The sequence below is a fragment of the Cricetulus griseus genome, chromosome 7 (genome assembly GCF_003668045.3).
Source record: "Cricetulus griseus strain 17A/GY chromosome 7, alternate assembly CriGri-PICRH-1.0, whole genome shotgun sequence".
NCBI lineage: Eukaryota > Metazoa > Chordata > Mammalia > Rodentia > Cricetidae > Cricetulus > Cricetulus griseus.
In genome coordinates this window covers 119868116-119890451 of record NC_048600.1, presented here as the reverse complement: position 1 = coordinate 119890451, position 22336 = coordinate 119868116, and the positions used below count along the sequence as shown (strand labels likewise).

At 43.6% G+C, this 22336-nt stretch overlaps 1 long non-coding RNA gene across 1 annotated transcript; it reads left to right on the top strand.

The window, feature by feature from the left end:
- The first annotated feature begins 3187 nt into the window (after positions 1 to 3187).
- LOC118239186 lies at positions 3188 to 21299 on the top strand. Its single transcript, XR_004770862.1, has 4 exons — positions 3188 to 3688; positions 6944 to 7034; positions 16169 to 16284; positions 21170 to 21299. It is a non-coding gene; the product is annotated as an uncharacterized LOC118239186 (long non-coding RNA).
- The last annotated feature ends 1037 nt before the right edge of the window (positions 21300 to 22336 follow it).

The following is a 22336-nucleotide window of genomic DNA, read 5'->3' as shown; positions in this document are numbered from 1 at the left end:
TGCAATGTTCCTCAGCCTGGCCTAGAAATTGCAACCCCTCTACCTCAGCTTCCTAAATGCTGAGTTTACAGGCATGCATCACCACATCCAGCTAGGTATGGGCTTCTAGGCATGGCTTCTTTCATTTAGCATCATGTTTTCAAGGTCCTCCCACATTGTAGCACCAATCAGAATTTCTCTGATTCTTTTTTTTTTTTTTTTTAGATTTTTTTTATTATTTATTATGTATACAACATTCTGCTTCCATGTATATCTGCACACCAGAAGAGGGCACCAGATCTCATAACGGATGGTTGTGAGCCACCATGTGGTTGCTGGGAATTGATCTCAGGACCTCTAGAAGAGCAGTCAGTGCTCTTAACCTCTGAGCCATCTCTCCAGCCCCAGAATTTCTCTGAAATTATGGCTGAGAAGAACATTCTCTATCATTTGAATGTAGCTGGCACATTTTGTTTATCGACTCATCAGTTAATGGATCTATAGGGTTTTTGCTTTGATCTTTAGCTATTTTGAATAATGCTGTTATGGACATTGTGTGTATGCTTTCACATGGCTAAATAGATGAATGTGATAGCAGCCCTTGGCAAAGCTGTATATAGAATGCTAATTCTAATTTGTGTGTGTGAGTGTGTGAGTGTGTGTGTGAGTGTGTGTGAGTGTGTGTGAGTGTGTGTGAGTGTGTGTGTGTGTGTGAGTGTGAGTGTGTGGGTGGGTGAGTGTGAGTGTGTGGGTGGGTGAGTGTGTGTGTGTGTGTGTGTGTGTGTGTGAGTGTGTGGTGCTGGGGAATCCACCTAGGGTCTCACACATCCTAGGTAAGTGCTTTATCTCAAATCACTGTTCCAGATCTACATATCAAGTTCCATGCCAGCCAGAGTTACGGCATGGGAGTCTACCTCAAAATACGCAAATAAATAAATATAAAATCAGAGAGTGGCATGGCTGCTTGACCACAAATACTACAACTATGGAATTTTGTACATTTTATTTTCTATGTATGCATGTTTTGCTTGATGTATGTCTGTGTACCATGCATGAACTTAATACCTATGTAGGTCAGAAGAAGGCATCAGATCACCTGAAACTGGAGTTACACCTGGGTGTAACTGGGCCTTGACCTGTGTCCTCTGGAAAAGCAGTCAGTGCTCCTAACTGTTGAGCCATCTCTTTAACCCTTGGATACCGTGTTATTTATTATTGTGTGGATGTGGATGGTTTAAGTGTGAGGTGCCATAGTACTCGTGTGTAGGTTAGAGGGCAACTTTCGGGCGTCAGTTTTCTCCTCTCGCCGTGGGTTCCAGGTATGGAACTCAGGTCATCAGGCCTGTGTGGCATGTGATTCTACCCACTTAGCCATTTTGCTGGCATCTATTTATTTATTTTTTTATGTTACCAGGAACTGAACAAACAAGCACTGTACCATTCAGCCACATCTGCAGCCCTGAATTGTACACTGGAAAAGGATGTTTGATGATGTGTAGAATATATCTCAATAAAGCTGTTACTGTTTCTTTTCAAATAAAGGTAATTAATTCTATAAAAAATGAGAAAACTGGTGAGAGAAATGAGGCAAGAGGATTGCCTGAGTCCAGAAGTTCAGGAAAAACCTGGGCAATGTAGTGAGAGCTCTCCTTAAACTAAACAAATAAATATAAGTAACAGCATCCAAAATAAATTCTTTTCTGGTGAATTACAGTTTTGTTTTGTTTTGCTTTGTTTTTGGAGACAGGGTTTCTCTGTGTAACAGCCCTAGCTGTCCTGGAACTAGCTCTGTACCAGGTTGGTCTCGAACTCAGAGATCCACCTGCCTCTGCCTCCTGAGTGCAGGGATTAAAAGTGAGCACCCCACCACCTGGCTGCATTACAGATTTTTTTTTTTTTTAAGAAATGGAAAATCCCTAAAGAAATGGAAAATTTACCTGGGAAAAATCTAAATTACCAATGTTTGTATGCACACACACACACACACACACACTCACGCACACACTCACACACACTCTCTCTCTCTCACACACACACACACACACACACACACACACACACACACACACACACACAACGGGGGAAACTGAAGGTGTCTTTCAAAAAATTAGTTCAGAGAAAAATCTGTGTCTGGATAATTTTCCGTTCTGTTCTGTTGGCTTTCAAGACGGGCACTGGGAGGGCCAGAGGGCACACCCTTAGGAAAGGTCCTTCTGAAAAGGTTATACTTGGACAGAGTTCATGCCCTTGACCTCAGGGCAACCCCAGTCCCAGTGTTCAGTCTAGCAAGTGGCCAACTGTTCTCAGCAGGAATAATCATTGCAGACATATGTCGGTGAAAACTTGTGAACAGTTTAAACAGAATAGAGTGCACGCTTATAAATAGGATGCATGCTTCATTTACATCTGAGTACTATTTAATGACAGGGAAGAGTCCTGTGCTAAATGAAAAAGATCTGGATGCTAAACTGGTTTTAAAGGATAACCATGAATGATGTAATTTTTACATCAAAACGATAGAGATTATATGTAACAGTGGTCATATTTGAGCATTTCAAATCTCTTCCTTTGTGATTTGTTTGTTTTGTTTTGTTTTTGGAGACAGGGTTTCTCTGTGACTTTGGAGGCTGTCTTGGAACTAGCTCTTGTAGATCAGGTTGGTTTGAAACTCACAGAGATCCTCTGTCTCTGTCTCCCGAGTGCTGGAATATAAGGCTTGCACCACCACTGCCCAGAAGAAAATATGTTTTAATGCATTTTTGTACTTTTAAATTATTTTATGTGTATGGGTGTCTTGCCTGAAAGTATGTTTGTGTAAAACATGCCCACAGAGGTCAGAAGAGGGCATGGGATCCCCAGGAAATTAAGTTATAGATGGTTGGGAGCCACCAGGTGGTGCTGGGAACTGAACTCAGGACATCTGGAAGAGCATCCAGTGCTCTTAACTTCTGAGCCATCTCCCCAGCCCCGAGTGTTATCACTTTTTAATTTATAAATAACAGATTTTTTTTTTTGAGACAGTGTCTTTCATTAGGAGCTTTCCAATTAGTCTAGGATGGCCAGCTAGTAAGTCCCAGGTAACTCCAGCCCTGGGATGACAAGCACACATCTTCATCCATGTTCACATGGGAACTTGGGGTTAAACTCAGGTCCTCCCGCTCACACAGCAAACATTTTACTGATTCAGCTATCTCCCTAGCCTCCCCACCTTTTTATTTATGTCTGAGTCTGTGTGTGTAGGCTGCATGTGTAGGGGTTCCCTTCCCAGAAGGCAGACGATGCTGGATCCTCTGGTGCTGGTGTTATGGGTGGTTGTGAGCTGCCCTGTGTGAGTGCTGGGAACCTAACTTCCATCCTGCGAGTGGGCAGCAAGTACTTGTAACCACCGAGCCATTTCTTCAGCCCCTCCACTCTTTTTAAATTCAATTTTTCATCTCCCCTGGAACTCACTGGGTAGCTCACAATGAGATAGCCTTGGCTCCAAGATCCTCATGCCTGCACCTCCCGGACGCTGCGATGGCGGGGTGGACCATCTCAGTGCTCCCAAAAGTTCATTCACAGCGTCTCCAAACTCTCCTCCCGGTACCTGGGACTTAAGTCAGCATTCTGATTCCTCCTCGCCTGGTGTCTCTTTCATAGCACCCAGACCTGCAAGTGTCTTCGTGTTGCTTGGACCGATACTGTCTCGGGTTGATTCTGCACAGAACACGTGAGTAGCGGGGTGCTGTCACGGCCTTTACCCTCTATGGAATACTCTTGATTCCAGCCAGGAGCCCGTGCCACTGGAATGATTCAGACTTGAGCCCACTGTTAACCAAGCGCCTGAAGTCATTTCCACTGCGGCTGCTCTTGACTCATGTCTCCCTCAGCTCCTACCCTGTTGGGCACTGTTGATCTGGCTTTGTCTTTTGCCACGGTGGGGGGCCCGGAGGGAGGAGGATTTCCTTAACTCACCAAGAAGCGCTGGGAAGGGGGTGGTGTGGAGTTGAGAATCTTTTCACCTTTTGGACCTTGTAGGAAGGTGGCAGTGAAACTTGTAAATCATACTTTTCTCTGCTTCATGTAGAATCCTGCCACTGGCAAATGGTTTTGTTTTGCTTTTAAGAAAAAAAAAATATCTATAGAAACGATGAAAATGTGAAGAATGTAGCTTTTCTTTTCAGTTACTTTCCATCTCATTCTGGACATCGAACTCAGGGCCCTGTGCATCATTAGCAACAAAGGAGAGAGCTGTGTTAGCCGAGTGTTTGCCTACCATGTATGAAGTCGAATTCCATTTTCTCCAGCACCATGTAAGCAAGCCAGGCATGAGGTGCATTCCTGTAATTACAACCCTCCAGAGGTGGAGGCCAAAGGAGCGCTTTTCACGTCTCTATCTAGCCCCAGTTATATGCTCTCGACTGAACTGTGCGCCTTGCTGGTCCTTCATCCATTTCTGCTCTCTGTCTCTGGGTTTATATTGCCCAGGTTGACTTTGAACTTGCTGTATAGCTGAGGATGACTTAAACTCCCCCCCCCCCCAAATCTCCCAAGCACGTGCTGGGATGGTAATGCTAATCCTTTTTTTTTTTTTTTTTTTTTAAACGTGGTCTCATGCAGCTCAGTTTTAGACTTGCTATGTAGCCAAATATGACCATAAACTCCTGATGCTACTGCTTCTGCCTCCTGAGTGCTGGGATTAGGTGTGTGTCATGCCTGGGTTCATGAAGTCATGCTAGGCTGGCTAAGCTTACTGGCTAAGCTATATTCCCAGACCTTGGTATTATGTCTCCCTCCACGTGTGTAATCGTTTGAGTGGGTGTGTGCAGTTGTGTGTACATGTATATAGAGACCAGAGGTCCATGTTAGATATCTTCCTTAATTCCTTGACCTTATTTTTTGGAATCTGGAGCTCACTGACTGACTAGTCTAGCTGGCCAATAAGCTCCAGGAAACCATGTGTCTCCAATACCACCCCCATCCAACAATTACCTCTATATGCCACGGTACCTGGGACTTTACATGGATATTGGGGATTTGAACTCATGTCTTGTGCAACAGACTTAGTGAGCATGTCTGCATCCCATTAATGCTAATTTTTTTTTTCTTTTTCGAGACAGGGTTTCTCTGTATTGCTTTAGAGGTTGTCCTGGAACTCGCTCTGTGGACCAGGCTGGCCTAGAACTGACAGAGAGCTGCCTGCCTCTGCCTCCCGAATGCTGGGATTAAAGGTGTGTGCCACCAAGGCCTGGCTAATGCTAATTCTTTTTTTTTTTTAAGATTTTATTTATTTATTATGTATACAGCATTATGCTTCCCTTTATATCTGCACATCAGAAAAGGGCACCAGATCTCATAACGGATGGTTGTGAGCCACCATGTGGTTGCTGGGAATTGAACCCAGGTCCTCTGGAAGAGCAGTCAGTGCTCTTAACCTCCGAGCCATCTCTCCAGGCCCTAATGCTAATTCTTATAGTTCATCTGCATAATATTCTTAGTAGCCCCATGACAGTCTGTAAATTAAATATATTAGAGATTACTTAGCTGTAAAGCAATCATAGGTGGTATATTAGCATTTGTTCTTTTCAACAAAAGAACTCACAGTGAACACTAAGCAATGCAGCTGACAGTTCCTCGTTTTATGTTGTATTATTTCATGTATGGATGTATATGTATAGGTGTTTCCCCTGCATGTATGTCTGCACACCACTTGCATGCCTCGTCCCTGCAGAGGCCAGAAGAGGGTGTCAGATGTCCTAGAAGGAGCGTTACAGACTGTTGTCAGCTGTCATGTAGGTGCTCTTAACTGTTAAATCATCTCTTCAGCGTCTACATTCTATATATTTTCTGCATTCATATCCGTGCATATCCTCTATACTCGTGCCTCTTCCCAAGGACAAGCCAAGGGAAACTAAAGAACCTCTGCTTTTTTTGGGTACTCTGCCCTTGGGGTGGGCAGTCTCTTTAGTTTATCCAGAAACATGGGGTCCCTGCCCAGCTCAGCAGGAGGGGAATTCCCTCCACATTCTTGACTAGCTGGCTGGCTTTCTGTGGCTTTGGTCCTATGGAGAGTGCTTTTTGAGAACACCGGGTGAGCTAACTCTGTATGTTTTCCTGTTGCGAGCGTTCGCTCAGCAAGACTATTATTTCACCTGTATCTAGAGGGAGTTGCTTATGTTGGCAACCCTCATTTGTTATGAGAATTCACAGGGACCAGATGCCACGTTCAGAAATGCTAGGGGCCAGGCTTCACACTGTGCAAGCCTATAAATTTCTGAATGGGCTCATCAGATGGAATGCAGCCCCGTTGTGCTCGCTGCCTTTCCTTAGACATCAGCTCCAGAGGCTTTAAACATCTAAATACAAAGATGTAAAGTGCAAGAGACAGCACTGGATAAGCTTGGTGAACTCAGGGAAAAAGACTCATTGGGTTTTTTCAGATTTATTAGAATACATATAATTTTAAAAAATTTTATTTCTTTTACTAATTGATTTTTATTTTTATTTTGAATAGGGTCTCACTATAAAACCCTGGCTGGCCTGGAACTCACTATGTAGACCAGGCTGTTCTCAAACTCAGATATTCACCTGCCTTTGCCTCCAGAGTTCTAGCTTTATTTTGATTTTTAACTATGTGTATATGTGTGTATTTGTACGTGGGTTTATGCATATGAGTGTTGTACCCTTGGAGACCAGAAGAAGACCAGAAGCACCCAAAGTGGGTGCTGGGAACCAAACTTGGGTCTTCTCCTCTTTAACTATTGAGTCAATTTTTTAGCACACACGTGAGCGCATGTGTGCAGGCACACACACACACACACACACACACACACACACACACACACACACACACACGTCCTGGAACATGCTTTGTAGACCAGGCTGACCTCAAACTCATAGAGATTGATCTGCCTCTGCCTCCTGAGTGTTGGGATTGAAGGTATGTGTCACCATGCCTGGTAACACACACACTTTTTTTTTTTAGGTAACTTCTTATGTAGCTCAACTCAACTATGTAGCTGAAGATGGCCTTGAACTCTGGATCCTCCTGCCTCCTCTGGAGGGATGGATTACAGGTGCGTCCCACAATGCCTACTTTATGTGGTTGGTTGGGGGGGGGGGATAAAACCCAGGGCTTCTAGCACTCTAGGCAAGCACTCTACTGACTGAATTACATCCTTATCTATAGATTAATTTTAATAATCATGTAAGTAAAGATTATTAAAAGGAAATTCTCTTGGCCCCTATAAAGATATCATAAGTAATTCTGAAGGTTTTTTTTTTTTTTTTTTTTTTTTTTTTTTTTTTTTTTTTGAGACAGGGTTTCTCTGTGTAACAGCCCTAGCTGTCCTGGAACTAGATCTGTAGACCAGGCTGGCCTCAGACTCACAGAGATCCGCTTGACTCTGCCTCCTGAGTGCTGGGACTAAAGGTGTACACAACCACTACCTGGCTCTTCTTTTTCTTTTTAGCCAGGGTCTTGCATAGCCCAGGCTGACCTCCAACTTGTTAGGTAGCCCAGGGTGTTCTTGAATTTCTGATCCTGTATGCACCACCTCCTAAGTCCTTAGAATACAAGACTGTACCACTATACTAAGTTTACATAGTACCAGGAATCAAACTCAAGACTCTCTGCATACTAGGCAGGCACTCTCCTAACTTCCAGGCCCCCTGGAAGGATATTTTAACAGAGACCAACTGGATAATTAAGAGGGAATTCCATTTCTTTGAAGTTTATGGGGTTTGGTCAATAACTATTTGTTGAATGAATGTTTATTTTTCCAGCATAGCAGAAAGGATGGCCCTGGTTGGTTGCCATATGGAGTATGTTTTGAGGTAGGGCACAAATAGAGTGGGTGGAATTTTGTCTTTGGTCCTAAATATTTGGTTTTTAGATGCTCTCCTCTGGTGGCCTAGTTCCAGCCTCGATCTGTTGATCATGGTGCTGTTTTTGTAACTCTCTGGATTGAATCCATATCCTACCACTACTTGGCCTCATCAGCAGCTCTGGCTAAGTGTCCTTGTCCTCAAGGAGGAGCCAAGGTGATTTTGAGCATAAATTAGGTTAGCCCGATGAATATTCCTGAAACTGGAAATATTGAAATGTTTTGCTTTCATCTTTTTTAGTTTGTGTGTAGTATGTACAGTGTGTATAAAGGTTGTACATGTGTAGGTATGTGTGTGTATGTGTGTGTGTATGTGCTCACACATGCGTGCCAGAGGTTGGCTTCGGATACCATACTTGATATCTCTCTATTTGTTGAGGAAGGGTCTCTCCCTGAACCTGGAAGCTCACGGATGCTTTTTTCAGCTTGTCCTGGGCATCTGTTGTCTTTGTCTTCCCAGTGCTGGGATTATAGGTGGGCCACCGAACCTACCCAGCTTTTTTTTTTTTTCTTTTTTTGTGATTGCTGGGGATCTGAACTCTGGTCTTCATGCCCATGTAACAAACACTTTTATCTGATGTGATTTTTTTCCTAGCCACCAAGGGAGCAGGGAGGTGTGTCAGAGCATCGGTCTTTCTAGGAGGAAAGGGAAAGGAGAAAATTCTTAATCAGTTTAATTCTTATTCAAAAAGTCATTCTTCTTAGATCCTAGCTAGGCCTTAAGAGGTCATATGTATTTTTTTTTCCTTAGTCTTGGTATCCTGCCCAGCCTGCATGTGAACAAGCCCAGGCTAGCCTACTAGAAGATGAAGGACCTCTTAGAATAATGGGCAGATCATTCCAACTGAGACTGTCTTAGGCCAGGTAGTCCCGGGTTGACCTTTCAGTTGACGGGAGAGATCTGAGTGAGTCCAGTTGAGATGGGAGCTTGGCCCAAGTTGCTGACCCATCTAATTGCAAGCTAAATAAATTGTTGTGGCTTTACTCACTGAACTATGAGTATGTTTATTACAAAGCTAAGCTAAGTGGTATGCCCTGTGAGGGAGATCAATTCACATCTGACTGGCTTCATTTGACTTGATGTCAAGGCAAGTTTGGAATGCCTCTGTTTTTTCCAAACACTCTCAGCTCCCCCTTTATAGACACAACATTAATGTAGTGGCTGAGGTCTTGGGCACTGTAGTCACAGAACTGAGCCACTCTCTTCCATGTACTAGTGGGTGACTCTGGGCAAATCATTTCTCCTTTTCCAAATTTTATTTTCTTACTGTGAAATGTGGAAACTAATATCATTTAAAATAACTCATCCAATGTCCATTCTTAGGCCCCCTACTTCCTAACAGACTCTGATTTCATGTCAGTTAATCTTGGAGATTTAACCCAACCCCTAACCCTGGCCATATTTAGAGAGGGTTATTTATTTGCTTTTTATTTATTTATTTATTTATTTATTTATTTATTTATTTGTAATGGGGTTTCATGTAGTCCAGGCTAGCCTTAAAGATAACTTTGCATTTCTAAGTGTTCTGATTGTCCTGCTTGTGTCTTCAAGTGCTGAGATAACAGACTATGTCTCTGTCAAGCCCACCATCAAGCCTGGGTATCGAACCTGGCACCTCTTGCATGCTAGCTAGCAGAATCCCAATGGAGACACTACTCCAGCCCTCTCCTCACTATTTCTAGTGCTTAGTTTTAGACAGAACATATCAAATCATAGTGAAAAGAAACATATGTGAAGCTACTTTTGGTAGAGATTTCTTCATGTCCAAGAAGAAGACAGAGGAAGCCAGCTGTGGAGGTATGTGCCTGTAACCCTAGCATCTAGGAGGCTAAGGCAGAAGCATCAACATTTCAAGGCCATCCCTGGACAAGTAGCAAGTTTGTTTGAGGCTGGCCTGCAATATGAGTTCCTATCCCCAAATAGAACACCCTCCCCACCCCACCCCCTCGCAAAGAAAACCAACAACAAAAGAATAGGGAGTGGAGATGGGACTATGTTCCTTCTGAGGAAGGCGGTTTGAATGTGAGGCTTGGCACTTGAGCCATCATCCTGTGGTCATGGAGAGAGTTGATGTGGGCAAAGCCCCAAAGGTAGGCAGAGGCTTGAGAATGAAAGAGCCTGGGTGCTTGAATGGACTAGTGAGCCACCGAAACTCCAACCATAGAAATACCCTAAAACCGTCAAGTTATATGAGATGATAAATCTTCTGTTTCCTATTCCTCACCAGGCTCCCTTTTCTCCTTTTCTTCCCTCTGCCTCCTCCGACTGCTGTCACCTCAGGTCTTTTGTACCCTGGGCTTTGCTATAGTTGAGAATGACCTTGGAATCCTGATCCTCTTGCTGAGATTGCAGGTGTGCACCACCATGCCTTCTTAGGTGTTGCTGGGGATGGAAGCTAGAGCTTCCAGCATGCTAGGTGAATGCTCCCTGGCTACATCCCCAGCCCTAAATGATCTGTCTCTTAACATAGCATCTAGCACATATAGTAAACCCTCAATAAATATTAATCCCTTTTATAATTGTATTGAATTATTTCCTTCAGCCATTTACTGGTTTCTGATTTTGCAGGTGTTGGTGGGGGGATGATTAGCTGAGATCTATTGACCCATGTTTTTCTTGTGGTTGGTGCAGGGCCAACATGATATCCAGAAAGCCAATTGTTTATTGTCTGTTTGTGTGAATAGTTTTACTAGTGGGCTAGGATGTATTTCAGTGGTAGGGTACTGGCCTAGCATGCACGAGGCCCTAGATTCAATCTCTAATACCTTTTTTTTTCTTTTCTTTCTACTTTTTTTTTTTTTCTGAGATAGGTTTTCTCTGTGTAACAGCCTTGGCTGTCTTGGAACTCACTCTGTAGATCAGACTGGCCTAACATTCACAGAGATCTACCTGCCTCTCCCTCCTGACTGCTGGGATTAAAGGTGTGTGCTACCATGCCCAACCAATGCCTTTTTTTTTTCTTTAAAAAAAAAAAAAGAAGGCCAGTGGTGACACATGCCTTTAATGAGGCAGAAGGACAGAGACAGGGAGATCTCTGTGAGTTCAAGACCAGCCTGGTCTACAAATAGAGTTCCAGGACAGTCACGGCTATACAGAGACTGTTTTTGTTTGTTTTTTGTTTTTTGTTTTTTTTAAAGGAAGAAGAAGCTATCAGCACACAACAATCCCCATTTATACAGCTACTTTAGCATTAAAAAAAATTAAGCTTAAATTTATTACTTTTCTGTTTGTGGGTCACAATATGTATATAGAGGTCAAGGGACATTTTAGGGACTTAGTTCTCTTATTTCTTGTTTTAGAGCAGGGTCTCTCTTGTTTCTGCCATGCCGTGTATTCCAAGCTAGCTAGCCAGCCAGCTTCTAGGTGAGTCTCCTGTCTCTACCTACCTTCCATCTTGCCATAGGTGTGCAAGGATTACAGATGTACACTGTTGCATCTGGGTTTTTTATGTGTGTGGGTTGAACCCATGTTGTTGTGTTTCTTTTTTTTTTTTCTTTCTACTGAGTCATCTCACTGGCATGCATTTTGCATTGAGCAGGTGGAATGGGGATGTTTATGGCTTCCATCATAAAATGTTTATCACCTGGCTTTTCATAGGAAAAGTTTACAAACCTTGCTTGTTCTGGAGCCAAGACTTTACCCCCTCAGTGATGACTCACCTGGGACTGATGCAGATGGCAGTGTCTACCGAGTGGACTGAGCTTTATTGGATATGTAGTCAGGATGCTGTGGGCAGGTGACTGAAAACCTGACCCACACCTTGTGGTAGTTTTAAGAATGGCCTAGTACATGGGATAATGGAGACCAATTTTTACTCTCTCCATCTTTTGAATACTTTTCTTTTTAAAATTACTTTAAAAATTTTTACATCTTATGTGTATGGTTGTTTTGTGTGTGTGTGTATGTATGTATGTATGTATGTATGTATGTATGTATGTATGTACCATGTGTGTGCAGAGGCCAGAAGAGATCCCCTGGAACTGGAATTATGAATGACTTTGAGGTACCATGTGGGCTCTGGGACTTGAACTTGGGTTGTTTGCAGCAGCAAATGCTCTAAACCGCTAAGTCCCTATTAGTTACTTTTTTATTGCTGTGATAAAGTACCAGGACCAAGCCAGGAGGTGGTGGTGAACACCTTTAATCCCAGCACTCAGGTGGCAGAGGCCGGAGGATCTCTGTGAGTTTGAGGCCTACAGAATGAGTTCCAGGACATCCAGGGCTATTACACAGAGAAACCATGTCTCAAAAAAACCAAAGCACCATGACTAAGATAACTTCAGGAAGAGATGGTCTATTGGTACTTACAGTTCTGGAGGGTTAGGATTCATGATGGTGGGGCAGAGGGAGCAGGCAGAGGGCGTGGAAGCTGGGGCAGAAGCTGAGACTCACATTTTGAACAGCAAGCATGAAGCAGAGAGCACAAACTATCTCGAGTCTTTTAACTCTCAAAGCCTACCTCTAGCAACACTTTCTCCAACAAGACCAGGCCTCCTAAACACCCCAAAACAGTGCTATAAACTAGGGGCCAAGCACTCAAATGTGCCCCAGCCTATGGCAGGTTTTCTTATTCAAACCATCACACTTTCTCTGTGTTAATGACTCTCATCTCAGACAACATCGGCCACTGAGGACCTGAACACACACAACCCAACAATGTCTGCTGTGCTAGTTTGTGTCTAGTGGGAAAGGAGTTTAAGAAAGGTCTTGGTTTCAACATTCTAAGAAGCAATAGGCAGCTCTCTTCTTACCCATGTTTGTTTGATTGTTTTGATTTTGAGACAGGCTCTTAGGGAGCCCAGGCAAGCCTCTGACTTGCCTAGCTAAGGAGGGCCTTGAACATTTGGCCTTCCTGCCTCTACTTCAGAATTCAGAGATCACAGGTGTGCCTCACTCTGTTCTTTGTAAAAGATACATACAGGCTCAGAGAGAGATGGCTCAGTGGAAGGGTACATGCTGCTCTTCCTGAGGACCCAGGTGGCTCCAACCACTTCTAACTCCAGTTCCAGGGGGATTTGATGCCTTTGGCCTTGGCAGGCACCTGCGCTCACATGCATATATACTCATACAAAATCATTGAGCGATACAAACAACTTGCTTCCTTGGCATTCTTTTTGGTTATTTTTACCTCCTCTATTGATTACACGCTCTGGGAACAGTGGTGAGTCTCATATTCTTTGTAAATATCATTTTGGATGCATGAACAGAAAAGTGTATTTGCTTAATGATGGGGTTTGGGATTATTCCTCACACATTTTTTTCTTTCCTAACATTTTTTCACATATTTATATTACAAATGCATTCCTTTTTTGTCACTAAATAAAATGAAACATGAAAACCTGCACAGAAACACTACATGCCAGATTCATGATGGCTGTTTCCCCTAGGGAAAAACCAGAAGGAGGGAGGGGAATTTTCATGTTTTTTAGATATAAAAACATCTGAAGAAAAAAATTATCTTTGGGAACATGATTTTCCATGGTTGCATAATCATTTATCATATGACTATACCAATTATTTTTAAACCAATCTCCTTTTGTAGGCTTATATGTTTTCTACGTATCGTTGGAATGAATAGCTTTGGTTTATGTTTTATGCATACCTATGATTGTTTCCTTAGACTTAGGTTCCTAGAGTGGAATTATAGGGTCTAATGTGTGTTTTGATATCTATTTGTAGATTTGTTTTTCAATAAGGTCCAAACCAATTCAGTGGGTAGGACTTTAAAGCCACAATAACAAGCCATAAAAAAGGAATGGCCACTGAGGGTTTAATACTGAAAACAATTCTTGAAAAATTCTCAGCTGGGTGTGGTGCTTTATGCCTGGAGTACCAGCACGATGGAGGCTAAAGCAGGGGGCTCATTCAGGCCACCCTGGAATTCATAGTGAGTATCCAGCCAGTGAAGGCTATAACATGAGACCCTGTCTCAAAAACAAACAAAACACCCCTCCCCACAAAGCACCTGGAAAAAAAACAAAAACAAAAACACACACAAAAAATAACCCAAAACCCCAAAATGAACAAACCAAAACCAAAAGCCAACTCACCAACCAAAGGGAAGCATCTCAGTTCTAGTGTCTCTCCCTCCTTCTCCCCTTCCCTTCTCTCTCTCCACACCTTCCTTCCCTTCTCCCTGAGGTATGCCCTTACTATGCTGTCCAGGCTAGGCTTGAATTCATAAGCTTAAGTAATCCCCCTGCCTCAGTCTCCCCGGCAACCAGGGCTGCAGGCACTTGCCTCTGTGACTGGCATGTTTTAGGGTCTTAATGTCTCTCTGAGTAAGCAAATAGTTCCATAGTTACACTGTCCACTGTTTCAAGAAGTGGATACGTTCTAGCATTTTCCTGTCCTCATTAGGAAAAGACAAGGTTATATTGTTTTGTAATGATATTTTAAAAAGCCATTGAATCTGTTTTCAATAGGGCCCTTTGCTAAGGACTCAACTGGAGGTCAGTAAATGTGTTTGACTTCCCCCACTAAGGAATTCCGTTTCCCTGGATTCCAGTGGCCTTCAGTACACCTGGCCTCTGTTAAGTTTTTTCATTCTATCAGTCTTATTAAGATAACCTTCCATGGTAGAAGTTTTGCCATAATACAGCCTTACCTCAAAGGGAAGCTTAAACATTTGGTCAGACATTTTTAATTATAGTTTATTAATTGTATGTGTCTTCCTTCCTTCCTTCCTTCCTTCCTTCCTTCCTTCCTTCCTTCCTTCCTTCCTTCCTTCCTTCCTTCCTTTCTTTTTCAGGGTTTCTCTGTGTAACCCTGAATGTCCTGGAACTCACTCTGTAGATCAGGCTGGTCTCAAACTCAGAGATTGCTTGTCTGTGCCTCTTGAGTACTGGTCAGACTTTTGTTTGTTTGTTTGTTTTTTGAGACAGGGTTTCTCTGTAGCTTTGGAGGCTGTCCTGGAACTGGCTCAGTAGACCAGGCTGACCAGGTTGGCCTTGAACTCACAGAAATCTGCCTGCCTTTGCCTCCCAAGTGCTGGGAATAAAGGCGTGTACCACCACTGCCTGGCTTGATCAGACATTTTAAGGGTGCTACCTTGAAGACAAAGGTTTTGCTATGTAGCCCAGGCTGGCCTGGAACTCACCATCCTATTGTCTCAGCCTTCCAAGTGCTGGTATTAGAGGACTGTGTCATGGCACCAAGTTAATACTATCTTTTAAGATGACTAGGGCTCGGCCAGGCGTTGGTGGTGCACACCTTTAATCCCAGCACTTGGGAGGCAGAGGCAGGTGGATCTCTGTGAGTTTGAGGCCAGCCTGGTCTCCAGAGCAAGTGCCAGGATAGGCACCAAAGCTACACAGAGAAACCCTGTCTCGAAAAATCCAAAAACAAACAAACAAACAAACAAACAAAAAACAAAGATGACTAGGGCTTATAGAACAAGTAAGCATGAAGACCCAAGTTCAATTCCTCCAGAAGGAATGTAAAAAAGCCAGGCAGGAAGCCTGGGTATGGTGGTTCACACCTTTAATTCCAACTCCCAGGAAACAAAGGCAGGTGAATCTCTGGAATCTCTGTGAGTTTGAGGCCTGGTCTACCAGTCTGGTGCCAGGTTCAGTGAGAGGCCATAATCAAGGAATACACGTGGGATTGACTTTCAGTCTACACACACAGACAGACACATAGACATGTACAGAAAGATACACACACAGAGAGACATGAGTACACACACACACACACACACACACACACACACACACACACAGAGATAACATCTAACCAACCCCCAACCTCCCACCCCCCACCCCCACCTCCACCCCCACCCCCGCCCCCAGGGTTTCTCTGTAGCTTTAGAGGCTGTTCTGGAACTCACTCTGTAGACCAGGCTGGCCTCAAACTCACAGAGATCCACCGGCCTCTGCCTCCTGAGTGCTGGGATTAAAGGCGTGAGCCACCAATGCCTGGCACCCATCTGTCTTTTTTTTAAATCTAGAAGAATGAAGATAAAAGATGGTCTCTAGTTAGCCCATTCCATTGCCTATAATTAACCAAGGTGACATAACTGTAAGAAATACAACAAGCCGGGCATTGGTGGCACACCTTTAATCCCAGCACTCGGGAGACAGAGGCTGGTGGATCTCTGTGAGTTCAAGGCCAGCCTGGTCTACAAGAGCTAGTTCCAGGACAGCCTCCAAAGTCACAGAGAAACCCTGTCTCGAAAAACAAAACAAGACAAAAAAACAAAAACAAAACAAAAAATCAGAAATACAACAAGAGATGAATTCACACTAGAGTATTATCATCTATCAAGTAGTCAATTACATTATGTAAAAGATGCACAAAATGTGCCCGTCTTCTGCTTTGACAGTGCTCGAAGACTGGAAGGCAGATATCTGAAGGTGAGAAGAGAAATGAACCAGCAGTCTGAAAAATGAGAGCCCTAAGGTGAAGCTGAGGAGAAGGAAATGAAGCCAAAGAGGCAAGGTAATGCCAGGAATGCCACTCAGCAGTTTGGGCTGGATCCAGAAGGCAAGAGCAGCCATTGAGAGATTTTTTTTATTATTATTATTTTAATTAAAGCAGTGGTTTGCCACTGACACATGGCTTAGGAGTCATGTTGATCTCATCCTGGCCCAGAGTCTCTGCATTAGCCATAAAGACTGCATCACACAAATATTTCCCCATCCCCTCCCCTGCCCTCAGAGAATCATGTTGTAGCTACTACAGTGTCTATTTTGAAGATGATTGGAAACGACTTCCTTTTGGTCTGTTCATGTAGCTCTGTTGTCCAAAGTAGTTGCCTCGGAGTGATGCCTTGCTCCCTTTCCCTGGGGGTTGAGACTGCTACCTCATCTCGAAAAGATGTGTTGCTCCATGGTATCGGCTTACAGCACAGCACGCACAGATAACTCTGCAAACATTTCATTGTAATACTTCCATGCTTAAATCACCAAACTGGCTTTGGAAAATATGCAATCTTTTCAAATTACATTTTCTTTGAGCTTCAGAATTCAGTCTAACAAGCTAGTTTGGACTTTAGGCATTTGAAAATGGGTACACAGAACGGCCTTGAGTTTCATGACTCTGTTTGGGAAACAAAACAAAAGGGAAAGGCAAGGCACAGTATTGAGATTGGGGAGATGGCTCACTGGGTGCTAAAGTGTTTGCTGTGCAAGCATGAGGACCTGAGTTTGGATCCTCAGTGCTCTTGAACGCTCACATCCCGGTAGTGCTTGGTGGGTGTTACCTCCTGCACTATGAAGGTGCAAACAGGCAGATCTCAGCAGCTAGCTGGCCGACCAGGCTAGTTGAAAAGGTGGGATCTGTGTTCAATGAGAGGCCTTGTCTCAACACATACAGTAGAGAGCAGCAAGGAAGACAACAGATTTCACATGCCCAGGTGAGTGCACACACGTATACAACACATGCACACACCACACACACACACACACACACACACACACACACACACACACACACACACACGTGTAGCAGTGCAGAAGCAAGGCGTCATGATAATTGGCTGTGCATTGTGCCCCTGGGCCTTGTCACCTGTAACAGATCTGAGAGGGTATAGAAAGGTCTTACAGCTTGAATGCATTTCTCAGGGCTTCTGTGATAAAGTATTCCAAATTGGTTGGCATAAAATAACTGGAATTTGCTGGGAGGTGGTGGCGCACACCTTTAATCCCAATACTTGGGAGACAGATGCAGGCAGATCTCTGTGAATTCTAGGCCAGCCTGGTCTACAAAGTGAGTTCCAGGACAGGCTCCAAAATTCCACAGAGAAACCCTGTCTCAAAACAAACAAACAAAGAAAAACAAAACAAAAAACCCCAACAACAACTACAACAACAAAAACTCACCAGAACAAAAAAACAAAACCCTGAAATTTATTTTCCCACAGTTCTGTGTCCCCCAGCCATCAGCACTTGAAATTCAACCCAGGGCCTTTTTGTTTTTCGAGACAGGGTTTCTCTATGTAACAGTCCTGACTGTCCTGGAATTTGTTTGGTAGACCAGGCTGGCCTCGAGCTCACTGAGATCCACCTGCCTCTGCCTCCCAAGTGCTGGGATTAATGACCTGTGCTACTATACCTGGCTAGTAGCCAGTGTTCTTAACCACTGAGCTATGTCTCCAGCCTCTGGACAGTGTGCTTTTATTTTTATTCTTATCACAGTAACAGAAATCAAAGTAGGACTTGTCCCCTTGAGGACTCTAGCTCCTGGTTATGGTCAACAACCCTTGGTCTTCCCTGCCATCCTCCTGCACCATAGCTATCTCTGTCTCTGTCATCCATGTCATTCCTCCATTGTGTTCCTAGCATTTTCATCTTTTTAAAAAGACACCACTAAAAACAAACAAGTAAACCACCACTTAACATTGCATCAGGACCCATCCTAACAACCTCACTTTAACTTGATTACACTTGCAAAGATCCCAAGGTCATAGTCAACCAGTTCTCCAATCGCTTTCTACAGCTGGGTTAGTTCAGCTCTAAGATTCTCAGCACCAAACAGAAAAAACTTCCAAAGGACCCACTCCCAATCCAATCACACCTACACCATTTTTCCTTAAATTGACCATCATACCCTCCAACTAAGTGTTAAAACTGAGATTTCAAAGTAGGGTCCAGGAGACAAGTAAGGTAGACAACCTCTGTATGGATAGAACTGTGTTCCCAAAAATGCTGTATCAGGGTCTTAACCCCTGGGTTCCTGTCATCACCACAGTCCAATATGCACATAACATAAGCGACTTTTGTCATTTTAGAAGCTTTTCTTTTAAAGTATTTATTCAGTATATGTGTGTGTGTTTGTGTGTGTACACGTGTTTGTATGTGTGTGTATATGTATGTGTGTACATGCATGTGTGTGTATGTAGTGTGTGTTTGCATGTGTAGTGTGTGTGTGTGTGTGTGTGTGTGTGTGTGTGTGTGTGTGTGTGTGTCCTGGGAAGGGAATGTTAAAGACAACGTGCATGAGTGCATTCTCTCCCTTCATGAGCGAGTCCTGGAGATACAATCCAGGCCTTCAGCTTTGGAACAGGTGCCTTTACTCGCTGAGCCATCTTGCTGATCCCTTTTTCAAAATTGAAAAAGTTAAAAAAGAACTTGAATTCTATGTTTTAACTCAGCGTATCCAAAATATTATTTCAAAGCCATAGTTATCCAAATATTAAGTAAGACATTTTGATTTTTTCTCCCTTTGCTGAGTCCAGTATGCACCCAGGATTGCACCACAAGCCACGTTTCATGGGAACAATATCCATGGGTATTAGGTTGCTGCAGAGTCTGCATAGAGCACCTGTGGTTAGGAGGGTCTAAGCCATGGGCTGCCCTTTCTGGGGACAATTAAAGGCCTTTGGGACTCCAGAGGCTGAGGCAGAAGGATTGGAAGTTTGAGGCCAGCTCAGACTACATAGAAAATAAAATAAAAATAGCTTTTGGGGAAGAGCTTAGGTCAGATCTCAAGAGGAAAAGGGTTTCCAAATAGAAAGTGAATACAACAACGAGGCAGTCCATTTAAACCGTTTCAAGGGAAGGGCAGAGTGCTTATTCCATGGTTAGATTCTGTTCTAGTTTGTTTTTCTGTTGCTTTGATAAACAATATGGGCAAAAGCAACACAAAGAGGAAAGGGTTAGTTTCATTTTACAGGTCCAGGTCACACAGTCCATTATTGAAGAAAGTCAGGGCAGGACCCAAAGTAGAAACCCCAGAGGAACTAATCCTGGCTTGTTCACAGGTCACACTCAGCTAGCTTTCTTTTGTATTTTTCCTACTGCTTTATATGTGTGATTGTGTGTGATGTGTGTGTGTGTGTGTGTGTGTGTGTGTGTGTGTGTGTGTGTGAGAGAGAGAGAGAGAGAGAGAGAGAGAGAGAGAGAGAGAGAGACTATGTGGGTGTAGCACACACATCAGAGGTCAGAAGAGGGCATTGAATCCAATGGAGTCAAATGCAGTTGGGTGCCGGAACCGAACCCAGATTCTCTGCAAGAGCAGTAACCACTTTTCACCACTGAGTCCTTCAGCCCAGGCCCACCTGCCTAAGGATGGTGCTGCCCACAGCTGTCTAACCCCGCCCACAGTGGTCTGAGCCTGTCCACAGGAATCATCACCAAGACAATTCTTCACAGACTTTCCTACAGACAAATCTGATGACCGAAATTCTTTAATTACTGTTCTCCCTTTCTGGGTGGCTCTATGTTGCGTCAAGCTGACAAAAACTAATCAGGACAGATCTTTTGGAGATGAAATACAAGTGTACACCTGGTTAGAAGAACTGGCAGGGAATCTCTCACTCTCCATCTCTTTCCTGAGCATTTCTGACAGCTCCTTCCTGTCTGCCATGAGTCTCTTTCTACAGACCTATCTCTTATCTGTTTGAAACGCCTATGGTTTTACAATTGGATCCGTCAGCTGCCAACCCTATGATCTTTCAACTCGGCTCCCCACAGCTAGCTCAGTCTGCCAGTGTCCCCATCTCACATCCCAAGGGCAGAAGATCAGATTGGCTTCTTGGTCAGCCATTTCCAAATCAGATGCCACCACACTCACTCATTATAATCACGGGTCCCAGAATCTTTCCTTATGTGAGGTAATGCTTCTCACAGTGTGTTCTCTGCTCTAGTAGTACTGGAAATGCAAATCCATGGCTTCAAACTGAATTAGTATCTCTGGAGTAGAGCTCAAGATACCATCTTATAGCCATGATCCTGGTGGATTGTCGAGGAGGGGGATGTCAGTTTAGTATGCCAAGATAGTGAGCAAGAAACATGCACGGGGATGGGGGGGGTACCCAGATCTGGAGAGACAAAGGAAGGAGATGCAACTCCAGTTTCCATCTTGGAGCCTGGATCTGCTGTGGGCAGAGGCCACAGAACAGCTCAGAATGTGACTTAACCATAAACCCTGTTGGAACAGGACTAGCGGTGAATGCTTCTACGATCATAAAGGTAGAAGCAAAGAATTCTGCTGGGAGCGGGAGGCGCATGCTGACAACAGTAACTTCCCAGGGGCTGTTTTATCAGTGAGGAGTGAGTCTGGAAGCAGCTAGACTAGCCTGGCCTTCACTAATAGCCCAAGTTGGCCTTGAGCCTGAGGTATCCTCTACTTCAGCCTCATGACTGCTGAGATATTAGGTGAGCATTGTCTTGTCCAGTGACAACCTAATGTTAAGTTGCGTTCACAAAATTAAAAAAAGAAATGAAAAACGTTGATTTTTAGAAAATGGTATAAACTGAGTACCTGATGTTTGCTTTTTCCATGGCACATACCCTATATGAAATTAGAAATTCACACTATAAGAATAGCTTTGCAGAAGTGCCATTATTAACATAACCTTACTTCAGACACTTTTTTTTTTTAGTGGTGGAGACAATACTTCCGTGTAAAAATGTATTTATTAATGGCTGGAACAGAAGAAATACCAAGTCCAGATGGTAAGCATTTTCTTGCAAAGTCACATTAAATTTAACATTAGCCCAGGAAAGCTGAACTTATTTTTTTTTTTTTTTTTTTGGTTTTCGAGGCCTGGTTTCTCTGTGGCTTTGGAGGCTGTCCTGGAACTAGCGCTTGTAAACCAGGCTGGTCTTGAACTCACAGGCCTGCCTCTGCCTCTGGAGTACTGGGATTAAAGGTGTGCACCACCAATGCCCGGTGCTGAAGCATGTTTTTAAAAAAGGATTTTAAATATTCTTATAACTGTGTGTAGATTTTCACTCCTGGACTAGGATACCTTTATAAAGGATACCATGCTAAGTGATTAGTAAAATACATAATAAAATATATAATCTTTTGGTTAAAATGTTGTTTAGCATATGGTGTTATAGTATCTTCATATTTATTTTTGTTGTTTTTTTTTTTTTTTTTTTTCGAGACAGTGTTTCTCTGTGGCTTTGGAGGCTGTCCTGGAACTAGCTCTTGTAGACTAGGCTGGTCTCGAACTCACAGAGATCCACCTGCCTCTGCCTCCCAAGTGCTGGGATTAAAGGCTTGCGCCACCAACGCCCAGCTGTATCTTTATCTTTAAAAATGATTCATTCATCTGTGTCTGTGTGGGGTATGCCAGAGGACAACTTTCTGCCCTTCTTTCTGTTGGTTAGGGCCTAGTGTGCAAACTCAGGTCCTAAGACATGGGAACCAGTGCTATTCCTTGCTGATCTAGCTCTCTCATCCAAGTCACAGCATTGTTAGTGGAATTTTTGTCGAGTGGTAATTATGGGAAAATATCTTTTCATGTGTATATCTATGGTATGCATGCATGTATATATGTGTGTCAGTTCATGTGTATACAGGTGTGTATGTAATGTGCTATGGAAGCCAAAGGTGGCTCTTGGGTGTCTTTTTGAGGTAGGGTCTCTTGATGAACCCAGAGTTTGTGGATTTGGGTAGTCTAACTAGTTTGCCCAGGGGATTCCCTGTAGGGAGACACTGTAGCCCTGCCTCCTAGGAGCTAGGTACAGGTGTGCTTGACTACGCCTGTCAGGGCATGGTCAGGGGAGGTTCAGGATGACACTCGGGGAGTTCTTAAGGA